This window comes from Onychomys torridus, chromosome 20, assembly GCF_903995425.1.
Source record: "Onychomys torridus chromosome 20, mOncTor1.1, whole genome shotgun sequence".
In the NCBI taxonomy this organism is placed as follows: Eukaryota; Metazoa; Chordata; class Mammalia; order Rodentia; family Cricetidae; genus Onychomys; species Onychomys torridus.
Window position 1 is genome coordinate 18176081 of NC_050462.1, and position 23185 is coordinate 18199265.

Sequence of the window (23185 nt, forward strand, 5' to 3'; positions counted from 1 at the left end):
GCACGGAGTCCACATTCCTGCCATATATGGAAAGTTTTTGTTAACATCACTATAAAGTAGACCTAAGACCTGAATGTACATGACTTAGGCAAGTGCCTGAGTCCTTTCCCCAGATGACATCTGAGAATTTATAGCAAAGCTTTTTGGTTTTTTGTTTAATTTTGTGCTTACAGCAAAGATAGCTTATCTTCCTGTATTCCTGTGAACTAAACTTTCCCCTTCTCAAGTATAATCCTACCCAGGAGCCCTCCAAAACTATCGTATGATCTCATTTCTATTTCTTAGCAACCTTTTGGAGATAATCATTTCAAGTCCCACCAAAATCCTATATTGGCTATTGTAAAACAACTAGGAAAGAAAAATAAAACAATGACCTGTTCCCAATTCCAGGTGCCCAGACTCATACTTGGATATGCCTTACTTTCTATAATTTCCCCCTGAGGGCCTACACCCATGCTCTCAAGTGTGCCAAGCCCTTCCTCATGAATGCCTGTCTTTCTCTTAGCCCTTATGTTTGGAGTCTTCATTAAAACTTCTTTGTTAAATACTGCTTATGCTTCACCCGTAGCATGGTGAAAATGGCCAGCTGACTTAGAATGGAAACCAAAGATACAGGTAGATGCCAAATTCGAAATTGCCACTCAGATTAATGAAGCTCTGAAAAGGGCAACAAGAAGCTAATTGCGAGCAGAGTGCATCAGGTTCAGCAGTGCTTCCTGGCCAGTGCTGATATTAAATGCCTGCATTCATTTTTGGCATCAAGAATGGCATCAGATATTCAAATGTCCGGGGCAAGGCTGAATTTTTTGTTTTGCCTTATGTCCATATTAGCCTAGGCGGGGGTGGCACATGTTTACATGAAGTTAGCATTTTTTCACTAATATAAATTGTATTCATTCATTTATTCAACTGGTAGTCATTTAATTGCTTATTAAATATAATAAAATAGCTCTAAGCCAAGCACTGCCTGTAAAAATATGTGAAGATAGATCAAATCCTTGCTTTCAGTGAATTTTATTTCAATCATGACTTTTTATCGATTGGTTTATTTACTTAGTTCTTTTGTTATTGTGCATTATGTACATGAAGGATGTGTGTGTGTGCATGAAAAAGATGTGTCTGTCTATATGATGAATACATGTATGTATACATGAAGAAGCTGTGCACTTATGCATGGAGAAGATGCATGTGTACATGAAGTATGTGTGCTCCATGTGCAGACTAGGAGGCTAAAGGATCATACCGAATGTCTTTCTCTGGTATTCTTGGATTCATTTCTTTGGTATAAGGTCCTCTACTAAACATTTGAGGCTGAAGTCCAGCAAGTCCTGGCTATCATATCTCCACATCCTAAACCACTAATGTTACAACAGGAGTGTGTGCTGCTGCTGGCTTTGTGTGTGTGTGTGGGGGGGGGTGTTGAGGGTGTAAACTGAGATCTGTAAACTTCATAGTACACACCCTTAACCACTGATCCATGTCCCCAGGCCTGTTCATTATAACTTGCTAATGTACCTTCCTCTATGGGATGAGAGTTTAAAGTATTATTTTTAGCAGGGAACTGTAGTTCATTTTTATACATGTGTTGTACAGCACTGTTAAATGAAATGTACTTCACTGGGGTTTCAAAACAGATGGAGGAATTGTAAAACAGGGAAAAGGACCCATCTTTCAGTAAAAAGTTTTAGTTGTAATGTTGGGTTATTGCCAACTATAAGTGGCCTCTGATGATAACATTAGGGAAAGATACTGGACGTTTCTAATAAATACAACCCCTTTGATACACACACACACACACACACACACACACACACACACACACACACATGCACACACACGCACACACACACACGTGTGGGGGGAGGTTGTAATTCATGTCAATGTCAAAACTACACACATGTGAAATATAGCTAGAACTACAGTGGGGCTCTCCTCATACTGGAGATGAACGACTGTGTTGCCTCTCATGTTTCGTCTTTATTTCAGTTAGACCTAATATCATGTTTTACTTGCCATTCTCTTCACATTAAAATATTCACCATATTTCTCTGGAAAGAAATGAAAATGACTTATTTACTTGTCTGTATTTCTATGTGATGTACGAAAGGGATTCCTGGAAAAAATTAGAGCGTGCTAAAAGTCATTGAAAATGAGGAAAAATAATCCATAATGTCAACCTGAAAAATCAAAGTTTGTAGTTCAGGTTAACACACCAAGAGATTTTATTTTATCAGAATACTGCACTGTAAAAGCATTGAGCAACATATCAATTACATTCATGGAGTCTTCCCTCATCATTTTTGGTGTCATAGATTTAAAAAAATTGTTGGGAGGAATAAATGTTGGGGAAGATGAGAATCAGGAAAACAAGTCTTTCATAATTGGCCATTGTGAAAGAGTCTCTTAGTTGGCTTGTGCTGATGGAGGGAAGCAGTGCCTGACCATGAGCATATTTACACAATGAATGAACACATTAGGATTCTGATTGTGTTTCCTTAGGAGTCTCTGTTACCACATCTTCCATCTCTATGTGTCTCCCTCTCCCTGACATTGATACACAGGTAAAATGACTTTGACATGCAGCTTAAAGACAGTCTAGTATGTAAGCAAGGTACCACCACTAGAGTATCTGTAGATTACCTCCTCATCTATGTTGATGTCCAGATTTCACACAGCAGCTTGACTTGGCTCCTGCTCAGAATGTTCCATCACTAACCACATGGAAGAAGCTTCTGTCACTCATACTGCCTGAGCACAGTGGTCTTCAGTACCATTTATTCTTGGTTGCAGCTTGGTTTCAAATTGAAATTTAGTCATCAGCAGCAGAATTTAGGTGATTCTTAGACACTAGGGGGTCTTGAGGGCCCCAAGGGAACTGCTCAGTATCCTTCTTTGTAGACATTGAAATGACAGATAGTCCAGGCTCTAGTTGGAGCTGATCTAATGACAGAGTATTTGGATTACAGACTGGCTATGCCTAGAATATAAAAGCTGGCCTCTCCTTCTATTTTCTTGTTATTCTCAGCTATCACCAAGTATGAAAAGCCTCCAATTCACCTGCTCTCAAGTGCATACACTCTTCTGAGCATTGGGGACACTTGAGCAATAAGAGACTATTGAGAAAAGAATTACTAAACTAATAAGCTGCAGCCAGTACTTCAAGGAGTCTACCATCTGTGGTATAAAAATATGATCTTTTCCTCTGTACCCAACCCAGTTTTGTTTCTTAAGAATTTCTTTTAAAGATTTCATAATTCTCTCCTAATTTATTTTTGGTTGTTGACTGGTACTTTCTCCAAGTTTAAAACGTCTGTCTCATATCTGAACTATGATCTGGCCTCTCTCCTTTCCCACCATGGGTATTAGCTTATTCTGAAAAGCAAATGGACAGGTGTAAATTTTCCTAAATAGTGTTGGTTGATTCCTTTTTGGCAAGTGTTTCACAGCAGCTGTGATGGTCTGTCTCTCGGGTTTCTGCATTCTTTTCTATTGTGAGATGCTGTTATGAGGATCTTTTGTGACATTTTAGGGCTCTAACTAAGGAACACTAGAATTTAAACATTACACTCTACTTATATACTTTTCTTTGCCTTAGCACTCATGCCAATGCTACCTATCACAGCCTCCTACCACTGGTATCATATGCCTTGAATGTAAGCAAGTCAACTGAAGTCCTTATGGGATGTCCACCTATGGGAAATAGCCACACGCCTGCCTGGCTGGTTAGCAGACTGCAAGTGGATCCAACATTTTCTGTTCTCCTCACCCTTTCAATAGACAGAATGATTCAGTAGCCTGAGCAATCATAGAATTCATCAGGGTAGTGAGTTCCTGTTCTTGAAGGCATTCCCAGTGTCTACCCTTCACTGTTTGTAGAAAGAATGAGGAGGATGGTCATTTCATCTTGCAAAGGCATTTTACACACCCTATGCATTATGTGTTGAAACCTATAGAATATGGCCAATTTTTCTCTCTATGAATAACCTTTGATTTTTTTAAATGTCTATCCCGAAAAAGAAAAAAACAATCTAGTATTTTGAACAGCTTTTGTTTTCAACTCCCAGAACAATAGTTAATTGTAGAACAGTGTAAATCCTAATCAGCATTCTTTATCAAGTAGATCCTATCCACATCACCATGGATCTGACTTCATATCCATTCAGATAATAATAAATATGTAAAATAAACCAATATGAAACAGCTGGCCAATTAAGAAATTTAAAAATGCTTTCCCAAGAACACCTTAGCTGAGAATTACTAAAGATGCTAACAAGGTTGAGAGGAGCTGAGATCTGGGTGGAATGATGTGGAGCTGTAATGATATAGGCAGAAGAAACAGTAAAAAAAAAGTGAAAATTTTCTGCGTTGAGAATAATACAAGCCCTTGTGAAGAAGGAAGAAGTCTCTGTGGCTATAGAGGAGTTTCACAGAGTAGTATGAGATGGGCTGGAAGAGAATGAAAGAGCTGTGGTGGTAGATTAAAATAACAGTGAGGGTGAGTTGGTGTGATTTGTTGGGAAAACAAGCCAAGGTAGCATTAAAGCTTATTGATAAAGGAGAAATATTCGCTGTCCAAGGAAACCATGGAAATTAAAAATGGCCCTTTTGGTTTTTAACTTGACCTTATAATTTATTGAAATGAAGGGATTATGAGAACAGTCTATTTCACCTATCGGTGTTAGTTTGCCAGATTTGCCCAAATAAAACAAATTGCCACAAACTGTATGGCTTCAATATTTCAAGATACTTTCCTACAGTGTCAGAGATCAAGGTGCCAATAGTGTTGGCTTCTTTGAGGATTCTGTCTTGACTTGTATTGGTGATAGATTTCCATCTACCCCAAGAACTGACTGAGACAAAAATTTCTGCATTTGTAAATCAATTAGTCAAACTGGATTTATAACAATGGCTTCAGTGCTACTTGCTGTGTGTGTGTGTGGGGGGGGGAAGGATCCCAGAAATTGAGTTCACAATACCATTGGTATTAATATGCATATCTTTCAGAGGGAGGGATAATAGAAATCTTGGAATCATGGTTCGTGCCTCAGTGTTGTCATTTGAAGACTGAGTCAGCCATGAGTTTAATGACAGAATGGGCTACAAAATGAGTTTCAGGCCAAACTAGAAGACAGAATGAAACCCTGTCTCAAAATATCTTTTAATATTATATGTTTTATGACAATTTTAGGAGATTTAGGAAGAGATGAAGGCTTCTTAGTTATCTTAAATGAATGTCAGTGCATCACACATATGTAGTGTTGGCTTTCCTCATTTCTCCAGTTGTTAACATTCTCAATGAAAAGCCTTTATATAAAGACTGTCCTTGTTATATGAAGCCTAAGTGGGCCAGTGTCAATTTCAATGTCATATCATTGGTTCACACATTTCTCTGTCCTGGGTTTGTTAATGCCTAATACACAAACTATTTTAATTTCAACTCTACCATCATCATGAGTATGATTGTGGCATTCATGGAGAAACAATCCTCCAAAATCATAGTTACAGTGCTTTTGCTGTTCTTACAACCTTTAAATCTGATCTCCTCCAATCTGTCTCTCTAATGGCTACTACTTTTACCCAACCTTTTCCTACATGTCATACAATACAACATTGTATAGTGTATGAACTATGCAAAGATGAATAATATCAGATCTTAACATTTAAGTTATTTTCCACATCCAGGACAAATGAATTACTTTTTTATTCAATCAACCTACAAGTATTAACTAAACAATGGCCACTGCATTGTTGACACTGGCAAATGTTCCACTTTTGGTCACATATTATATTAATTCATTTCTAAGAAAAATAATTACAAAGGTGAAACTATTATCCTCGATTTACAGTTGGGAAAACAAAAGTAGTAAGACACTGAATACATTGTCCACCATCAGACAGCTTGTGATTATCACCTCCATGCCTAGCACCTAAACAGTATGGCCTCAGAGTGCATTCTATCATACTAAGTTATGATTTCTGTAAGTACAATTATATGCCAAATGAAGTAGGCAGTCTTGAGGTATGTCTTAATTTATTTTCTGCTGCTATGATAAAACACTGACCAAAATCAACTTGAAGAGGAAAGAGTTTATCTGACCTCCAGGATTTGGTTCATTATTGAAACAAGCAAGTCAAGGTAGGAACTCAAGGGAGCAATCTGGAGATGGAAACCAAGGAGGATTAATCAGTGTGCTTTCTCATACACCCAGGGTTAGAATCTCCCTCAGTGGGCTATGGCTTCCCATATCAATCATTGGTCAGTAGAAGGCTCCACAAATATGTCCAATTTCTCACTTGAGATTCCTCTTCCTTGGTGACTCTATTTTGTTACAAGTTGACAAAAATGAGGCACCACTAACTACATGCATGCTATTGCCTAACACAATGAATGACCATTTGCCAGTCAAGCCAGCCTATGGGCCAGAGCATATCTTTTATCCCTGGCTCAGTCTACCAATTTTCAGTTCTATGGATTTGGTCAATAGCAAGCTACAGTAGAAACAAAAATGTTTTGTTCAGTGTCTTGAAGCTAGGGATTTGTTGAAACTAGAAGAATAGCAGTTGATAATTTTGACTAGACCGTTAGTGTACCTATAACTTCCTCAAGAATGATTCTCACTTACTATCACAGCCAAGTCAGAATTAAATTCAAAAGCAAAGATGGGCTCTGTTTAAAGGAGAAGAAAATCAAGAGTGCAGGGAGAAGGAAAGAGTAGGCTGGAGCTGTCCAGTCTGACACATGAGCAACATCAACACAGCTGCTCCTTTGCTTCAAGTTAGAACAGACCCTGGTGCCACGCAGGTGGATTGTGACTCTATCTCCATCCTGCACACATACAGCAGCAGCACTTGAAGTTTGAAGAGAATTTGGAAGGTCTTAAAGAATTTGGATGTGGGCCAAAGTTAGTCAGAGACTGAACCATGATCTTTTGGAAACAAAATCTGTTGTTGGTGAAATATCTGGCTTAGCAAACATGTCTGGCAGCAAACCTATCTGTTAGAACAAGGAATTAGGTGCTGAGGACAGCACACTTTAGTTTACAATTAATTACTTGTGCCTTTCCCATTTATGCTCTTAGGAAATAAATTGATTGACAGCTAATCACTTTTGTATCTCTCTGCTGTGCAAAATGAACATTTAAACAACTTAGATTGTCAGGTATGAGGCAACTGGGTAAATGAGAAGGCATACAGTGAAAGGTAGTTAGCTAAGCAGTAAACTTTGTCTAAGTGGGAAAAAAAAAGTGCAAAGTTATGAACAAAGAACAAAAGACCTAAGTCAGTACCAAGACCATGGATACATTGCTTCAATAAATTTAGAGATGATGGAGGAGATATAAAAGTGTTGCAACATTACAAAGACTGGAACACAGTGGAAGATTAAGAACATAGATTCTGAACACAAAATCCTGGATTTGGCTCAACTTTACCTGTGGAAACATTGGAATTCCACTCAAGTTAGGTTATGATGAACTGTTCTTCTAATTATATTAATTCTTGTGCACTAAAAATACTAGGTATTATTTGTATCCCCATTGTCATTAGTAATTTAAAAGAAATAAGGATGAATGCAAAAAGGTACTGAGGAATGTATGATGCTAGAACCAGGTATTATAAGCACTGCTACAATTTTAACCAGTTTGAAAAAAAGGTATTGAAATTCTAAATAGAGTGACATAATTTTATATACAGTACACATAAGTTAAATCAGAACAGACCATTAAAAGTACCACTTTGCTCTCTTCCCAGGAGCATGAAAATTCATAAACTCAAGATTCTCCAATTAGAAATTGGAAAAGCTACCTAATGCTCAAAAAGTATTTACAATTAATCTTGGTAGTTTAATTTGATCTTATTGTGTACAATGTCACAGTCAGTGCAGAGGCTTGAAAAAGAGTTAAATACAAAGGTGAGTTTTCTGCTTGGCTGGAGAGGTGCCACCTCAGGCTTTCCTTGTGGCTTTCATTGTTTCTTAATATTCTCTCTTCCTGGACTCTGTGCTTTGAGAGAAGGGGCAGAGAAGAAAATGACCACACACTAGATAGCTATGCAATTTCAGAGTGTTGTTCTCTGTATTATATTAAGTATTTTGCATTTAATTTTTAGATTAATAGATCAAATTGCATTTTATTCCAATTATGCAAAGTTGCATTGAAAAGAAATGATGCATGTGTCTCATTCTTTTTAGAGGAACTGTGTTAATTGATAAAAATTGCTTTAATAATTTGCAACTGTGTAAACCACATACCTGGCATTTTGCCATACTAGTTTTATGCCAATCCCAGGCAGAAGTAGTCAAGCACAATCATTGAATTCACATGTTTAAGACAGAAGCACAGTCCACACTAATGGGAAAATAGAGTTAATCCACTAATGGTAAGATTTAGGTTTTTAAAGATATTTATTTGCACAGTAATGAATTTGCTATAATTAATTGAGATTTTCTTAATATGTTTTGATCTTAAGTATTAAGATCCCATTGGCAAAGTGTGAAAAAGTACTTTCTAACATAAAATGATTTGAGAAGGAAGTATTTATTCATACTGGTTAGGTAGTGTTAGTTATGAAGCAACTAAGTCTCTATGCAACTAAAAACCATCTGTCATTCTGCTAACATGATGACACATATATCAGGCAAAATAGCAACTCAATGTTTTTGTTTCTGGTAGGTCACTCATTTGTGCAAAGCTTATTTCCCAATTCACTAAGTTGTATCCAGAGTCTATTATATTCTTAAGGGAGATTTTTCTGAGAATTCTTTGTAATCATATTAATGTCACATTTCAAATGCACATACAGTACTATTGCCAAAATACTTTTCATTTTGATTTGCAGAGATGGAACAAAAAATAAGTGACAAAGACATTGGTTGAAAAGAAGACATGATTTCTTCAAAAGCTTTAAAAAAAAGAACCATAAAAACCTGTAATAAATTGTCTTACCTTTCTCCACTTAGCAGTGTGACACTGAACATTTACATTCCTAGACCGCATCAGTACAGAATGTAAGCATCCCTTTGAAATCAGAATTCTCTCTGGCCTGTCAGATTCTAAGGAGGTAGGAAAAAAATAAGAGCTAGCTGAGTGGAATGAAATCCGAGAAGGATCATGGGAATTGTAGTCAGCTGCAGCAAGTCAGTTTTGCAAGGAGAGGAGGGAAAGAGCATTTGAGATGCAGGAATCATAGCATCTGTACTCACCTGGCCTGGCCTATTGGCAATGCTATGCTAGTGCCATGCCTGGATAAACTATATATATACACACACACATATATGTATGTATAAATATAAACTACTGCACACAAGCCATTTTTATTATGCTTCTGTTGCAGGTATCTTAGGAAACAAGTTTGAAAATTCTTCTACTTTCATCTGGAATCTCCATACTGATTCTTACCTTAGGTGAAATTAAAAATGTTTCATTTCTTCTTCAGACTAAGTATTTCAGTGTACTTATTCCAATTCTCTAAAGTCAGTTCAGTGAGATTCAAAGAAGATTAAAATTTTGGTTAACTTCTGTCCAGATACATAGTGTACTTCATTTGATTTATATTGTTTGTAAATATTTTTAAGAAAAGGGAAAGACTTTTTTCTGGCTATGCAATGTGCTGGTAGTTTAAACTAAGTGTTATTTGAAACAAGCCAAAATGTCAAAAAAATTAAAAGCTTATGAAGTTAAAAACTTACCATAAATAAAGGTTAATTTATCATTGAAGAAGGGATTGTGATGAATTCTGTGGAATACACATACACTGATTCTAACACCAACAGTAATGTACAATGCTGCCCTCAGCTTTCTGTGTGTCATCATTTGTTCATTAACTTAGAGCAAATCTCAAATCTATAAACTGTACATGAATGCACCGGTTTGCCTTTTACTTCATATTTTCTTCTGCTTCTGCTAACTTTAAATTTGTTTAGATCTACAAACACTAGTGTATACAACTATCTACAATACTCAGTGAAATATAATGCTATATAGGTTTGTGCTATAAAATAAATAGCCTAGATCTGAATATATAGTCGACTGTTATATAAAATATTCTATGATAATTCTTGGATAATGAGAACATCTTGCAAGGTTACATTTTTTCAAAACTATTTCCTTTATACTAAGGAATAAATGGTTGTGCTCAATGTCTGGTTCTTCTTTGAAATTGATAAATATAGAATATGACCTTAAATTTCATTATTGCCACTATATATTAGAACTGAGAAAGGCACCCACTGAAACACATGAAATAAATTCCCTACTATTCACATTATACTTTGTTTTGAGTCAGGGTATTTTATTAATGTAACAAGAAAAGAAACTATTAAATACTCCTGTGAGGGATAAGCATATCTCAAGTAGGTACTGAGCCCTAATTTAAAACTGTCCACTAGGATATAAGGAGACTTAGCTCCATTTCTTTGAAATAAGATCAAGGTTAAGGAGGAAGTTTATGAAGAAAGTCTTTTTATCTTTAGCACATTTTGGACTGGCTACTTTGTAAGTTATGGGCCACAGTTTATACTAATGAGTATACAGTTGAAAAAAAGAAAGCAGCAGGGATTACCTCTTAGACATCTGTCTACATTCTTCTGTTGCTCCAAGTGTATCTTTTTGTATTATTTTGTAGTTAGGATGGTTATACTCTTTATCCCATCGTGGGATAGAATTGAATAGTTTCATGATGTATGGATAGAATGTAAAATAGCTTTACTTGTGACAGACAGTAATAGTGATTTGCAAGAGGGCAGTGTCGTAACTGTGGAGAACGAAACAAAGAAGTTGGAACCTGGTCTACACACAACACATGTAATTATGGGAAATTATCATGTTATGAGAGATACTACAGAAAGCTTCAATGGGCATCCATCCATTTATACTAGCATGCCTGATATCATCTGAAGCTCACATAGTATTAGAATATTCCATCCAATTGACAGGATCAAAAAGTGTGAAATTTTATAGGACAGTGATATCATTATTTGGCCATATAGAATAAAGGCCTAACTAGTCAATTGTGAAGAGTTTGAAAGTGAGTGACAAGACATAAGTGTAACATAAGGATCTGGGGATAAGGATGTTCTATCCTCAGGAGATGTGTGCTCACTTGGCATGGATTACATTTTAGAAGAGCTTTACTGGAAGATGCAGCCCTTAAGGGAAAGAATAGGCCTTGAGGTCCAAAGAGGAGCTTCATTCAGAGAGATGCAGCATCATGACCATTGGCAACCTTAATGAGGTCTTGAAGGGAGAGAGAAACAGAACTATTGTGCCAAATCTAGGGAACAAAGGAGATTTCTAATTCATAACTTTTCATCAGTTTAGACAAGTTGTCAGACCACGTGATCTAGTCCGACCTGGCTTAAGTGACAAGGAGTGTAGAGACAGGCTTTAGGTAGGACAGAGATGGTTTGTGATCTAACACATTCATATCATTCAAATATATAGTAGACACTATGGTAGTTGTTTTGTATTTTTTTTTTGAAATTTGTTTAGAGTTGCTAAGAAAAAATGAGGAATTATAAGTGAAGTACATTATCAGAGTTAAAAGTAATATTATACTACACTATGACCTTGAAATCCTTGGAAAGAAATCCTTCCTTACCTAGTATCCTATACTTCATAAAAACTGCAATGTTGTTCTAATCTTAGATGGCCTTTTAATAAAAGACCCAGAGCCAGATATGGGATGAAAGCTGAAAGATCACAGAAGCAGAATAGCCAGCCACTAGTTCTTACCTCAGCCTAAAGAGAGTGAGTTCCCATTTCCTTAGACCTTATATACCTTTATCTGCCCTGCCATATTAGTTCCTGGGACTAAAAGCATGTGTATTTCCCAAGCATAAGCATGAGATCTCAAGTGCTGGGATTAAAGTCGAGTGCCACCACTGCCTGGCTCTACATCTAATCTAGCGGCCGGCTCTGTCCTCTGATCCTCAGGCAAGTTTAGTGGGATCCACGACATATCACCACACTGCCATGAACACCAAAGGCAACAGAAGCTCAGAGGATGGGGTAAAGTAGGAAACAATGACCTTTTCTCAGGACTTGCTAAGGAAAGAGGAGATATGAGCAGTCTTTCTGCAGGTTAAGATTTACCAAATCTTTATAATTTATTCTTTTCAACCTTCATTTTGAATTTAGTCTTATTATAATCTGTTCGCTATTTTTCACCCTTCATTTTGAAATTAGTATTACTAGAAAAGAATCAAGTGGCAACTAAGTATTCATTTTTTTTTAGCAAAGTCATAAAGCTGAAAAATGAAATGATTCATCTCAGGACATAACTGACTTTGTAGTATTAGTAAAAAAGTATTAGTTAACTTTTCATGGGAAGCATGAAGAAATGTCTGTTCATCCAAGATAGGGTACCAATAACGGACCAAAGTGCACTACGACCCCTGCTCAACTCTGTGAGGCAAGCCATCTTCCAGAACCTGGATAAGAAGTTGGTTATACAAACACAATGTCTGGCAGAGTGAAGAGACTAGGAACATCACTGCTGTGATGACTTAGAAACATAGCTTGCTTCTCAAGGGGCATAAGGGATATTATTCTGAGGACAAGCTGGTAGAACACAAATTTAGGTAACTTCAAATTCAGTATTCCAACATGGCAGCAGTTTCAAAAAGACATCATTAGAAAGTCACAAATCAAAGCACTTTTCAGATACATGAGTAGAAACACCAGGTCATCAGATAGGTAGAAATCTCTCTTTTAAAGGTCTCATATATAATCTGACACTATTTTTATCTTAGCGTTTGTTATAAACTAGAGAACTGTATGTATATTTAAAAACATTTGCTACATAGTCACAAGGATGGTAGGTCAAAGACAGAGATGAGCAATAAATGGATACCAAGGGGCTAAAATTAGCCCAAGATAATTTGGCTCTGGACTTACAGATTTTCAACCTTTCCACATCATTGAGCACTGATCAGATAATCAATCTTGTAGCAGGTTCAGTGTAAGATGTGGCTTCTATCTGGAAATATTCATTCAGTTTCTTTTCCAGAACGTTCTTTTACATTTAGATAGGAATGTCACTTAGTGGTTTTATATACTCTCTGATCAATCCAAACGTATAATGGAGCATCATCTTGTTGTACCTATGGGAGGATTATCTCATAAATCATTCACTGGGAGAGCTTTTGTAATGACCAAATAGTGTGTTCTGGAGATGACCTAAATGGAAAATAATATTAAATAATAGATTATTATATTTTTCCCATGCATTTCAGAGTTACTGGGGTATGGTTTGTATGCTAATGACACTTCATTTTCTTCTATTATTGTGGATGGATTTTTCCCTGCAAGGGAAAATATGAATAAATAGAAACTATATATGCACATGTTTACAATATGACATTTATGTTTTAATTTCCCAAAAATTAATTACAATTGCAAGGATATTAAAGAAAAATGCAGTGGTAGACTACCTCAAAGGTGGGACCAGATTGATTTGGAAGTGTACTGCTGTATCCCAGATCATAGTGTTTACAAAGTTTGTCTTTGAGATAGTCTTTATTTAATCTGGTTGGAAGTCAATTCATCAAAACTAAATTGTATCACTTAGTTGTTCATTTCCTTAAATAAGCTTCAATTATTATGAAAATCTTGTCTACCAGCTTCTCATTAATACAATCTGAGCTATGAAAAAAAAACTCCCTACAATGTCTTGAATTCCCTGTCTTGTAAGACATCATTTTGTACTTGGACCTGAATGACTTAATCGCTTGTTCTTTACAACTTTGTGAGCTAATTTGGAATCCCTTTATTGTTTACCTAAAAATCAGACTTGTAGACATCCCTAGTGTGCTATAATTTAAATGGTAACATTTCTGATAGCTTCTGTGCCATAATATTTAAATGGCTATCCTTTTGTACCTATGATCTGCTACCATGAACTTTCCTTACATACCTGTAATATTGTTTCTCTGCTTTGTACATCCTATTCTACAGTTTACTCTTTGTTTTAACTTCCTTACAACTTCATAAATCCTTCAGAAAAATAACAACATCTTTAAAGTAGCTTGCATAGGGCCCTTAGATAGCACACAACATCAGGCGTCTAAAGGGAAAGAAGGAGTACAGTTCAATAGGAAAGAACTCACCTAACATGCAAGAGACAAGCAGTGCAATCACTGATCCTGACACACAAAAGCAATAATCAGACTTATATAAACAATGATATCATTCAATCACAATTTGTTCTGGTCATTTCAAAGTAATAATGAGGAACAGATAAAATCAGAGAGGTGGAGAACATGACTTTCTGTGTTCTTTCTTACTACGTCATGATGTGGTCTGGTACAGACTAATAAATGTTTGTAAGTATCCATCATTTCCTCAAAAATTTCTATTCTGATAATGAAGTAGTTCTACTCTATGCTCAATTTTCCTAAAACTATACCGTATAAGCCATTAAATTCTAGATTTTTATCTACTATGCAATAATATCGACTAGGTATAGTGTACTGAAAGTATTCCACAAACCAAGAACTGATCATTTGTTTGCCAGAGATTTGTACTGGAATCTTTACAATTTAATTTGTTTTATATAATACCCCCTTTCCTCCTTTTCCGGAAGGTTTCCTGTAAAAGCAGAAAATGGGTGATGGTGATGAGAACAGGTGGCAGTTAGGACAGAAATTTCAGGAAAAAATTACAGTTCTTATTACTGTACTTGATGAGTAGTTTGGTTGTGGCCAGAATTGTCCTTCTTTCTGTTAGCAGTTCTGTCTTGGCCAGAAGCCAGAGAATAATGCCCAGAGGCAGTTCCATAGATAGAGGCTCTGGTCCATGCACAGAGGTACTCATTCACACTCACTGGTGCTAGTTCACACACAGAGACTCTGGTTCACACACAGAGGCTCTGGCTCATGCACAGAGGCTGGTTCACACTCAGCAGTGCTGATTCACACACAGAGGCTCTGGTTCATGAATAGAGGCTGGTTTCACACTCAGCAAAGCTGGCTCACACACAGAGGCTCTGGCTCATGTAGATAGCCTGGTTCACACTCAGCAGTGCTGATTCACACACAGAGGCTATGGCTGATGCACAGAGGCTGGTTCACACTCAGCAGTGCTGATTCACACACAGAGGCTCTGGCTCATGCACAGAGGCTGGTTCACACACAGAGGCTGGTTCACACTCAGCCGTGCTGATTCACACACAGAGGCTCTGGCTGATGCACAGAGCCACTGGCTCACATCTTGCCCTTGTTTTAGTTTTGATCTCTCTCCATCTTTTGACAGCAACCTGATGAGCAAAGTTGACTGGAAACCATGCATGACCAAGCACTTCATGGGTCCTTGGAATTGTGGCCTGGACTCCCAATACACTCACTGGGATGGTAAGGTGCCTAGACACACCTCATGGAATGCTATCATTGGAATGGCAGGACCTGCCAGCCCACCTTTCCACACCTCAGGCCAATCAGTTCAAAACTGAGTTTGCTTCCTTTGTAGGGAAGAATGCTATCAATCCCCAGACACAGTTCCTCATTGGCAACCAGCTCCAGTCTTAGTCCTTCATACTACCCTTTCTAGTGTCCCTGCTACACAGGAGCATGCTAACTTCCTCTCTGCAATTCATCCTCCTGCTTCAAGCTTCCTCCGGATAATAAAATTCCTTTGAAATATCACACTTCCTTGTCCATAAAACCCACCAAGTTTGGGAGAAAAGGACCCAGACCAACTGACTATGTTGCCGTGACTATGGAGCTCTAAGTCCACCTGAGATGAGAAAGTCTCCATCCTTTTCGAGGACGTCATTTTCCCCATGTCAGTATTTTTTTCCTCAAGGCTCTAACTAAATGTAGCTTCTATATTATCTCATAATCTTCAGTACAGTTTACCTACTAAGAATCCCAACCAAATTGTTGATTTTAAGCCTTTATTTGTGTGTGTGTGTGTGTGTGTGTGTGTGTGTGTGTGTGTGTGTGTTTAATAAAAACCCAATGTTTCCAAAGGACATATCACCAAGATAATGAGTTTCTTTTGTCTATTTTTTTTTCTGAAAGATCTATTAAGCTTAGACGTTGTGCATCATTACTGTATCAACTTAACTATATAACACTCTCTTCTATTTACAAAGCACTGTATCATATTTGGAATTCAAAGTTGGAAAATATGTGGTCAATTTTATTATTTATGCAGATAGCAAATTTTTCAAACAACAGTTACAACTTAGTTTTTGTATTTGTGCTTGTAATATTTGCATTTTGCATTTGTAATAAATTGGAAGAATTGACACAGAATCAAAAGAAACTACTTTGCTGGAGCTGTTAACTGGTCTACTTTATCATCCAGTCCAAATGAGAAATCAGAACGGAAGCTCTCACAGCTTCCTGATCCTTTCCCCCTTCTTTCATGTACACAGAGTAATTTTATATCATTTATACTTAATTTTATAATATAAAAAAGTGTGGGAGCCTGTTTCCAGGTTCCTTGTGGCTTTACCCAGCAGGTCCGAATAGAGAGGATGATTGAACCACGGGCCTGAGTGCAGGTGTCTGAGATGGTCTGTACTTGGCTGTGTTGGGGAAGGAGGCCTTTTGCTCCACTCCTTGGCATCTCTAGAAATACCCTGGGGCAGAGACAGTCAAGGCTCCTTGGAATAGGTTCCAGGCCCTCTCGAGGTTATCCTTTATTTTCTATCTGTTTATCTCCACAATCTAAATCCTTCTGTCTAATATTTCCTGCTGCTCACACTCAAGAAAACTCTGGGGAGCTGTGGGGTTGGTGGGTAAATGCCCTGCAAAAAAGTTTATATCCTGTTTTTCAGCCAAGAAGCAAAGAAACCATATTTTATTTTGTCTTCCACAAATTAGTGAAATTGGTGTACACTGGGCAGAGTTTAAGCATTCACCAAAAAACGTGACTGAAACTGGGGTGCAGCCTCTCTCTGGAAACCATTGATTGAGAAATCTGTACCAACAGCCCAAGCTCTGGAATTCAGCATCTTCAGGTCAGATTCATGTTCACTTACTGCTCATGCATTGTGAGAGAGCAGTTGAATCCCTGTGTCCAATTTTTATATGTTAACAGGGGATAATAACAGCATTCAGCTTCTATGCATCTTTGAAGATTAAATTATTTAATTTATCAAGAAAACTATCTGTTGCATGTAAGCATAGAATTGTTCCTTGTTTTCTCTTTATCCTCTTAATTATTTTAAAGTGCATTATACAAATAATGAACAAAGACTATGCCACCCAAGGATGAAGTGTGAATGGCTTGTTACTCTGCAAATACTCTGCTTTTGTTCTTCATTTTGCTGATAAACGCATCCCCTGACAAACACTGAAGCTTCTCACCTTATCCGTATGTGTTTGTCTTTTATATTTTTATTTCATCTCCTGGCATGTAATTTGACTCAGCATTGAATTCATTCTTCCCTAATCTTTTGTATGCTTTCCCATCTGCCTATTGCCTTGTCCATTAATAATCAGCCATTAGCACTTCCAAGTATAGCTTTTCAAATACAAACACTGAAATTATTTGAGCTTGAAAGTCTCTGAAATAAAGAGCATGGTGAAGGAGAATTTTTTTTAAAGACGAATATGCTTCTTTGGAAATTTGTTTTCAGTATGGAGTCACTATTCTTTGGTATTAGTTTTGCAGTTTCCTTAAGAACCATTTGAACACAGGCATGATGTATTTCTAAATCGAGTGAATTCTAGCTTCTTCCTCGAGAAGAAAGAAGAAACCTCTGTAAGGAAAAGCTTGCTACCAATTATTACTGGTCATTAGGGGTGTAATGATTCAGTAGTTGTAGTGAGGTTTCAAACAGACATGAGAATAGTTCCTAAGGGCTACCATTAAATGTTGAAAAAGTATGTCTTATACATATTTTAAAATCCTTAACTTTCTGAAGTATAATCCCAGTTCCATTTTTTTTAAGACAGGAAAAAGAAAATGGAGAGTTATTAATGGCATTGCCTTTTGTGATGTGCGCTGGTTACCAGGAGTCTCAAAAGCAAAACTGGCATTTAGATCCAGGGAGTGCATCAACTCCACTAATGTTCACTTTTTAAGTTTGATGTTATTATTATACTTTAGTGAAAAGCTGACTTAACCTTGTAAAAAGAGAAAAATTGATGTATCCTGTAAATAAACAACATCTTGAAACTCTGAAACACATAGTGAAAATATTTCAGCCTCTTTTTCTCAACTCAGTAACCTGGTAACTTCTGTTGATGACAGTAGAATTTATAGGGAAGCCTACAAAAGATGTGATGCTAGTGATATAAATTCCTTAATACCAGATTGAGCTGTTCATTTTAAATGACATTTGGAAAGGAATGTGAGATGGAAGACTGGAGTATGGAACAAATTACTCTGACATTCATGTTCCTAGACTGAAAATGTTACACTAAAAATTTCACCTTGGCATGTCACAAAATTTCCTTTTCTTTCTTATTGATTAATTCGTTCTTGGAAAGTCAATATACTTTTCTTATACGCGGGATTACCAGAGGTAAAATGTGATTTCGTATCATTCATTAACATCATAACTTTTTAAAATTAAGACATTCATATACCGTGTGTGTGCATGTGTGTGTGTGTGTGTGTGTGTGTGTGTGTGTGTGTGTGTGTGTATGTGTGTGTATGCGACACACTGTGTGGGATCTAATACTTAATTCAGGTTGTCAGTTTTGGAAGCACGGTAACCTACTGAACACTCCTGCTAGCCTGAATATCATAAAGCCATGTTGTGCTGAAACATGTAGTCACAGTTATGCTATAAATTATAAATAGCTACTGCTAGAATATACTCCATTACAAAATCACCTAAAGCATTTATATTAGATAATTTTCTCACTGGTCATATTCCATATGTCTGCCACCATAAGCAATAATAATTAAAAACAATAAACTAGAAGAAAACATGGGAGGCACCCAACAGTGTTAAAATCTGTAATGCATCTACACACCATCATAGAAGAAAAGTAATCAGAGAATGGAAATATTAACAGAAAGAGAAATGTGAAGAGTGAATTAACTGACCACTATTGCCCACCTTTTTTTTAATTTTAGTTTTTTATTAAGTAAATTTTTTTCATTCATCTTACACACCAAGCAAAGATCCCCCTTTCTTCCCTCCTGCTCCTCCCCAGCCTTCCCCTCCCACCTCCCAATTAACCCCCCACAAGAAGGCACATCCAGTAGAGGCAAGTCCAAGCCCGTCCCCCTGCCTCAAGGCTGACAAGGTGCCCCATCATAGGCAATGGACTCCAAAAAGCCCGCTCATGCACCAAGGATGGATTCTGATTTTACCGCCAGGGGACCTCCCAAGCAGATCAAGCTACACACCTGTCTCACCATGCAGAGGGCCTAGTCCAGTCCTATGCAGGTTCCACAGCCATTGATCCAACTTTCGTGAGTTCTCACTAGTTTAGTTAAGGATATGGTACAACATTTCATCCACTTCTGGTATGAATTGCCTCATTGGTGGGGAGGGAAGAGATTTGGCTTAAGCTTTCTACACAAGAAGAAAGAAAGCCTTTTGGCACTGTGATTTAAATATGACACTTAGTCATGCAGATTGAAAGTGTCACCATGCTGTCTAAATGAGTGAGGTCCTCCCTGCCACCCTGAGCAGTTATTGTGCACTTTGGACACCTCAGCCCCTCCCTATTCATTTTTCTGCATCTAGCACTAAGGAAGCTTCTTTGCAAGAATTACATGAAGAATTCCCACGCATTCTGGGAGGCTCTTCCAGTTCGATCAGGTAACTGAGGCCAAGAAAAAGAGGAGCATGAACCAATTTACTTTCTAGACTTTTTCTGGGTTCTGTGCATTGTTCCTTTGCTGGAAGGTCTCAGACCTTACTTGGCGATCACCCCGACCTCTAGTCTCTGACATCTGCTCCTTTCTTTTGCCCATGTCTGATGCCTTGTGACAGTAGAATTCTAGAATGTACAGCCCCTTGGTATTATTGTAACTTCTTTGTAATGAATTCCTTTATTAAATGATCTTCTGCTTGGACAAACCATCTGTTCCAACTGGGACCTTGATGGATATATTTACCAACATGGGAATTCTTCAATAAATTTTCACATTGTACACATAAAGCATATTACATCTGCATGTATTGGCTGAGAGAAATGCCTGTAATCTAATGTAATATTAGAGACAACTTCCATCAAAATAGATCATTAATTAAGTGAAGCTATATGGACAACAAACAATTGAAAATATGAAATTCTAATGCTTTTAGGAATCTAGGAGTTAGAAAAATCATTACCTTTAACTTAATGGTTTCTGGCAAATTATAAAATCTTACAACTCACATTTTTAAAAAGGACACCACAAGAAAAATCACAGAACCAGCGAACCTGGGCTCATAAGGACTCACAGAGACTGAACCAACAACCAGGGAGCCTGCATGGACTGACCTAGGTCCTCTGCATGTATGTTACAATTGCACAGCTTGGTGTATTGTGGGACTCCTAACAGTGGGAACAGGGCTTGCCTTTGACTCTTTTACTGGCTTCTGGGACCCTACTCCTCATACTGGGTCACCTTGCCCAGCCTTAATACATGGGGAGTGAGTGCTTTGTCTTACTGCAACTTCATATACTGTGTTTTATTGATATCCATGGGAGGCCTGCACTTGTCTGAATAGAAATGGAGGAGAATTGGATAGGGGGTCAGAATGGAGTTTAGGGGAGAGGGACTGGGAGGGGAGGAGGGAAAGGAAACTGCAGCCAGCATGTCAAATAAATAAATTAAAAATAAATAAATAAATAAATAAATAAATAAAAATTTTAAAGAATCCATAACAAACATCCATGGAAAATATTTTGTTGCACTTAAAATAAGAAAATATAAATTAGACAAAAATGTCATTGCACATGTCAGACTGATACATATAATACATCTTATATTGTTAGGGATGATGTGGAACAAAGATGACTCTAATGATGGTGATGAGAGTTGTTAGTAGATGGTCTTGAGGAAAGTCAAGACAGATACTCAGTGTAGGAACCTGAAGTGGAATGCTCTCTCTCTCTGTCTCTGTCTCTCTGTCTCTCTGTCTCTCCCTCTCTCCCTCTCTCCCTCTCTCTCCCTCTCTCTCTCTCTGGCTTACATTTTGCTAGTTTTTTTTTTTTTTTTTTTTAATATACCCAGGCCCACCTGCATATGGATAGTGCCACCTAGAGAGGCTTGAGCCTTCAAACATCAGCCAAGGTAATTTCTTAGACACGGCCAAAGGCCAGTATGATCAAGGCAATTCTTCAACTGGGGGTCTCCCTTCCCAGCTCTAGCTTTTGTGAAGATGACAATAAAGACTAACCAGTATAAATACCAATGTGGTGCTCCTGGTCCAGGTATCTGCTCTGAGAACCTAGTGCCTAGGTGCATATTGAAACGTGCAAAACACTACTCATGATGACAGTTTTCATAAAACCCCTTTATCAGAACCTTATGTGCAATCATAAAATTAAATACAATAGATCCAAACAAATGAATAAAACTACCTGTATTGACAGCAATATACATCACCAACATAATAGCAAGTAACAATAAATTTATATGAAAGAAAAACATTGATGCTTCATATACATTTTTGTATCAGGTAAAACATTATTAACTATGGACAAACATTTAGGTAGTATAATTGCAAAAAGTGGCATTGATACACTGTAAATGTAAAATAGTAGTAAATTCTGAGAAGGTATAAATTGGGATTAAGGAGGATCATATCACTGCAATCAGTGGATCAAGTTATGTGTCACATTTACTGCAAATCCATCTCTTATTTTCTGTCATTATCTCTCCTTATAGTCTATTTATAACATATCTGCATGTTGAGGTCAATTAAGAGGTTACATAGACATTTAATATATTAATTTTCACAACTTAGTACAAAACATTTCACTAAAAATAAATAAAACTGGGCATGGTTATGCATGCCTTTTCCCCAGCACTCTAGAGGAAGGGGCAAGAAGATCTCTATAGTTCAGGGACAACCTCAAACGCATAGAGAGATCCAGCTTAACCAAGGCAGGAAGGAATACATTTGGTTTCATTAACTGCATCTGAACCTACAACACTACTACATTTACTTAAAGTTTGGGGAAATTACTCTTGGACTTTCTTTAGTTTTTTCTACATAAATATCCATATCAAAAAAAACCAGGCTTATCAAATCTATATGAGTTTGTTCCTCTAATGTTCCTTTCCACAGTAGGACTTCCAGTATAATGTCACTGGAGAGTAGCAAGAGAAAACATACTGCCTTGTTTGGGACATAGGCTACAAGCTGAGAGTACAGTGTTGCTTGCAAGGTTTTAAAGATCTCAATGACTTTTCTTATTTTCCTATTATATATTTATTTATTTATATTTATTTATTTGATGTTGATGCGTGTTCAGTCTTCCTGTATGTATGTGCACTACATACATACCTGAGTTCCACGGAGGTCAGAAGAGAGAATCAGATTCCCCTAGAGAGGATTAACAGATGGTTGTAAGTTCACATGTGGATGCAGGGAATCAAATCCAGGTCCTCTGTAAGAGCAACAAGTGTGCACAACCACTAAGCCACTGCTCTAGCCATTTGGAGATTTTAATCACTTTTCAAAACACTTTTTTCTGCTAGTATCATAATAATTGTGGTTTGCAATATTTAGTTGTTAATGTGGTAAGTAAAAATGGATGATTTTCAAACAGCTCCTGCCTATTTGCTGCTCTGGATTTCTTTAACAAGTTTACCACAAATTGAGTTGACAAACAGAAACTCTTACACAGTTCTGGGGACAAGTATTCTGAAATTACCACATCAGCAGAGATGTTCTTTCTCTGATGGATCTAGCTATGATTTCTTGATCCTTTTCAAAACTTCCTGTGGCTACACAGATGTCCTTGGAGCTTCTCTGTTTCACAGCAAGTCACATTTCCACAGTGTCTGCCTCTTCCTTGACGTGATCTCATTCACTCTATGCATGCCTGTATCTTTCTTGGAAAGACCCATCCTAACCCAATAGATTCCCCCCTTAACATCAATAACAAATTATGCAAAGATCCTATTTCTACATATATTCTAGCATTTCTGTAGACAGGAATTTATGACACCAGTTATTCCTGACACCCCCCTCTCTCTCTCTCACACACACACACATACACACACATATACACTTAAGGGGTAGAGACAGAGACAAGTGAGCTATATTCTATTGCTAC